The sequence below is a fragment of the Amblyomma americanum genome, chromosome 4 (assembly GCF_052857255.1).
Source record: "Amblyomma americanum isolate KBUSLIRL-KWMA chromosome 4, ASM5285725v1, whole genome shotgun sequence".
NCBI lineage: Eukaryota > Metazoa > Arthropoda > Arachnida > Ixodida > Ixodidae > Amblyomma > Amblyomma americanum.
In genome coordinates, this window is record NC_135500.1 from 40,715,652 (window position 1) to 40,720,780 (window position 5,129).

Consider the following 5,129-nt stretch of genomic DNA (forward strand, 5'->3'; position numbering starts at 1 on the left):
GAGCAATACGTGTTGTCGTTCACAACATTGCTGCAGAAACACGGCACTGGAGCATATAGGCCGCCGGCGTACATTGGGTAAATTGGCATTGACGATGAAAAAATTGTAGACGCGCATAACTGCGCTCCCTGGGTCAGCGGACATCTCTATCGTACGTGGCACTGGTGTCCACCTGAAAAAAACTTTCCTTTCGCGCAACATTTCGAGCTTAGCATTGCTAAACAGCCAGCCAAAATTTTATAATTCCAAAGGCAATGGCTATTAATGAGAGAGGAGCTTCGAAGTCATGTTTTCTTTTACACTAGGAACAGTTGCTCCAGTGAATATGCTTAACTTAAAAGAACAAAAATTACATGCGATGTGTTATTAATTACCATGACCGAGTAATGTCTACTGAGGAGTTTCTCCGTACTGGCGCCTAAAAAAAAGTTAGAGTCCTTAAGAGCGGCGTAAAGATTTATATTTTATGGACAAATCAAAAATAAAAACCTTCCTGAAGCAAACAAAGCACTGCTTCATAGAATATGGAGCTTTACTGTAGTACCAATTTCAAGCTCACACTGCAGGAACATGACCTTCCTCTGCTGCTTAGTCGCTGCAGCTTTTAGCTTCTGAGTCTCGAAGGTCGCGGGACAGAATCCCAGCCTCAGCGGCGGCATTTCGATTGAGGCGAAATCTCCCATGTGCTTTGCCATGCCAGTGAAGTACACGCGTTCCAGATTAATCCGGAAAAGCTAGCCACGGTCTAGGGTTTCACATGCTCTCACATGCCCTCAGTTCACTTGCAGCCTCGAGACATTGAACCCCATGTACCACAACCATTATAGGAATAAGAGGAAAAATATACCATTATAAAATATTTTCAGTGTGATTTATTCACAAAGTTGGACATCGTGAAGGATGCTTCCATGTCCGTTCAAAATGCCGCAGTCGGAGCCTTTGTCTTTCCCGAGGTGAGTGACGAGATTTTCTGCAAGTTAAAAGCAAAAATGAAAGGTCACAACGGAGATTCATAACAAATCTGAAATGTCGGGCATGTCGTAGTGCTTCACTTTTTTAAACCTACTTCGTTTATAATGCTGGCACTACCAGAAAATTTCAGTTTAACTGTTTAGACCATGATCACTCTATGCCAATGTGTAGAAAAATGTGTGGCGAAGCCTGTCGGAGCTCTGGTCATGACAGGTTCTGCAAAGTTCGCGGTACAAGGCGCAAGGCCTGAGTTATCCCACTATTTGCCAAAAACCGTACGCATACTAAGGTAAGGAAGACGCGCTTACAGGATGCGCACAATACAATCCAAAATTTCCCGCTATTTTTTCCTCAATATTCGTATATTCTAGTGTAGCCAGCGCAAACCAAGCGCCGGAAAACACGTCCCACGCCTAGCTTACAGGCAGCTCTCTCGGCGAAAGTTGAAAATGGTGTTCTTGTCTTGCCCTTTCGGGAGCGCTCGAACCCGGAGGATCGGCGACGATGAGGACGGTGCCTCACGGCCCAAGCGTTTCATTAGCGCCAAAAAGTGAACTCATTCTTTAGGTATCCTAATTCCCTGTTATGTTATGCTCATTCCGAACAGCACACGACGGAAGACCTCTTTAGACATGTAGTACATAAAAATGTCATTTCTGAATGAACTAATTCAGCTGCCTGCGCCAGAAGAGTGGCTACACATCAAATTCTCCTTCCAGCAGTAAGAAGATTCGCTTTTTTACGCAGACGGAAAACAGAACCTTTGTTTGTCTTCTTGAGAAGAGGTAGACTACGTGGAGCAAATCATAATCGGCAATCATTAACAGCTACACCGTTTACTTCTCTGCCTTGAATAACTTAATTTACGAAGCCAGTCGCTATTTTGTTCCAATGGCTACGTAACGCAGCCACAAGCAGAACTAAGAAGTACAATCCTTCAACTATTTTTAATACATTACGTGAGATTTTGCCTTTCAGCAATAGAATTTAGGGCTCTCAGCCATGCGGCAACACTGCATCGGCGTGCAGCTACGTAAACCAAGCAGCTCAGAATTGATGGCCTGCCACCAGGCGAAGCTCCAGAGGGCACCCTCGTTTTCACGCTCACCTGCGGTCACCCGTAGAATCCTCCACGACCGTACCCGCGTCCGTACCCGCGTCCAAAGCCGCCTCCAAAACCACGGCCGTAGCCGCCTCCGTAGCCGCGCCCGAAGCCACCGCCGCGTCCGAAGCCGCCGCGGCCAAACTGCGCCTGGACGCACAGAAGGCCCACCACAAGGATGGCGATGAGCAGGAAGAACTTCATGGCGACTTCAAGTGTCTCCGCCGCTGGTCCCGCTGGTCGGCGATCGGAATTCGAAGCCCAGCAGTCGTCGACCACCTTTTATATGCGAGAGGCTCTTGGCCGCGTGCCCTGTCGATGGCGTCTTTCCCGCCCAAGGTCTGGCGAGGGTACCTCCGTGACACACGGGTCTTTCCGTGATGAAGTAGAAGTTAATCGCGTCTTCCTTAAGCTGTCAGTGCTTGTCATTTATTGATTTCATTTGAAGAAGTGCTGCTTTGCGCGTAACAAAATGTTCCCCTCGTTCACAGAAGCCGCTTTCTCCCGCTCTACCCGGCATGTTGCGAGTGAGCACGAACTGACTATCGTGCAACTGGTCTAAAACTGTTCTTTTCAAGGACGCCTTGCTGTTTGTGGGTCTTCATATATTTTTTTCCTGTCTGCTGTGCGACTAAAATAATCCGCTCTAAGGCATGTACAATAAAGCTACCCATAATTCTGTCAACTGTCATTGGTGTTGTGACAGTGCAGGCTGATTAAAAAGTCAACTTACGGGATAGAACTCAGCCTAATATAACTGAGGGATGACTCGAAGCCTTCGGTTCATTTCCGACGTGACTTAAAGCTGCGAAGATGTACTAGAGGGCCGATACAATACTCGCTTCTGTCTATGCTTTATTTTTGCGCACCTGGCAAAAGGAACTTGAGCCTCATCTTTACAATACACATTATCTTTACAAAAGTGTATTGCATGTTTTAGTGGTACTGGGTACCACGCCGATGAAATTAAAAAAATACTGCTGTCTGTTCCGCTACAACTTATATTCCAGCCTTTATGTCAAGGCACCTGCGACCCTTGAAGGATCTTTCAAGAAGTTCAGTTTCAAAGAACCCGTCAGAATAGACTAAACGCTCAAGTGCCTTCAGAAAATAATATAGGTTAGTTGGGATCCGCGCAAAAAACGGTGAGAGAGCCATGATAGCCTGCGCAAGGAATTTCGCTGATGCTCATGTAGTACAAGCCAAATGCGACTACTATTATTGCTCATAAAAACTGGGCTAAAATTTCGATTGATATAAGGCTCTATATTTGCCACGGTACACAAATGATGGCAGCTTCTACGCTGTACTTGAGGGCGTGCTGGTATACTTTTGTACGCGTAAACTAAAAAAATAGATATACAGACAGGTAAAGGAAAACTACGGAACAATTGCTGGTCCCGCTGGTCTTACCGAAGGGTACGGCTTATTTGGAAGCGCAAGTATCTGAGACCGGTATGTTTGTCGAGAAGGCAGTAGGCAAACGACTGACTTGTCATTCTACTGCTAAGTAATTGCTTCCATACGCCAAGGTGGTTCACGCTACTGGGGCAACAATGCCATTTCACCTGCAGAGAGACGGAGGAGCACATCTGCACACTAGGAACTGCTAAAACGGTGCTAAGGCATGAGAGGTAGTTCTTGCAGCGCAGCTTCTTATAAAAACACACGTAAACCGGCATTGATGCGATTTTGCCCACTCATCGAGAACATTTACGGTACAACTCTAATATTGCGAACATTCAAAGCCTGAAATGAAGACATAGCTTTAGAACGCAACCGCGTATAAGCATTCAATACCCCTCTTTTGGCTGTCGTCCAGAAACTCGCGAGATGATGGAAACGCCCAGATAGTGAAGTTAATTCAAGTACGCGCTTTTGACGCCTAAGTATATAACCTGCGTGGTAATAATCGTGGGGTGGCTCGCGCCAATAAGCTTTACAAATACGCATATAAGTCAACCCTCGTGTTACATGAGGTCAGCCGCAATCGACTCGTAAACATTTCCCAGCGGCTTTGTGGTTACATCTTTTGTCCTCATCCGCACTTGACGACTGCAGTTGTGTGAAATGTTGGGCGTAGAATCGTGCAGCCCGCCCTCTTGTTAGCAAGCGCTTTAGCAACAGTACGCAGTTGTAGTTGTACTTGAGGAGATTTACGACATTTTTTGTTTGAATGTGATATGCGTGCCGACACTCGGGTTGAAAATGAGATTAAAAAGCTCACCGGACAGTCACGACTGCTTAATGCGAGTTTCAGTGATAGCTGTTTAGGCGGTTAGTTTTGGGGATATTCTGAAGTATAATAGGTAAACTGACCTCCTATCGCGCGGGTGTAGTGGCCATGTGATGCATCCGTGCACTGGCAGGCGGCTGTTGCAAGCAGAACAACCGGTAGGCTTATGCGACTCAAGTTTACCTGTGACGAGAAAGCCACGGAGGGGCGCCTGATAGCTATCGCTGTGAAATTTCGCAGCTGATTGCACAGAACAACGGTCATTGTGAAGCATTAGGACAGGCCTTCGTCATTCATTGCGCTTGATGTATGTAACGAAAGAACATTAAGTGTTTGTGCTATTAATGATGATTGTGATGACTTGCGCCCCTCGTGGCGCCCTCCTTCAACATCCAAGGCCGACGCGGATAATTAAGCTTTTACCGTAGTTCCCAGCTGTTATCCCAGAAATAAATCTTCCCTGCGCCTCATTGCTCAGATAGCCTGGATCATGCGCATATAGTCCGCATGATTTTCGCTCGCACATTGAAATACCAGAACAAGCCGCTGGCGTTGGCAGCGAACGAACGGAACATATTTCCAGCAAGCATAGCCAGCAATAATGATTATCTTATTCTCAGACAGCTTTACTTGCATTTTTTTATACAGAAAGCACGTCACAGTGTTTGGTCCCTGTGTCAGCGATGAATGCCGTTACATTTTTGCCGGTACTTTCTTGCTGGGTTTATGTTGTCCTGTTCCTTATGCTACGTTGGACGATACCAAGGCCCGGTTTTTGTCCGTAGATGTTTGCAAACTTTTTTCTTTCTTACATTAAAT

General features: G+C 46.2%; 1 long non-coding RNA gene across 1 annotated transcript; it reads right to left on the reverse strand.

Moving 5' to 3' along the window:
- Positions 1-849: 849 nt before the first annotated feature.
- LOC144130088 (uncharacterized) lies at positions 850-2,330 on the reverse strand. Its single transcript, XR_013313957.1, has 2 exons — positions 2,081-2,330; positions 850-970 (listed from the first exon to the last, which is right to left on the reverse strand). It is a non-coding gene; the product is annotated as an uncharacterized LOC144130088 (long non-coding RNA).
- Between the last annotated feature and the right edge of the window lie 2,799 nt (positions 2,331-5,129).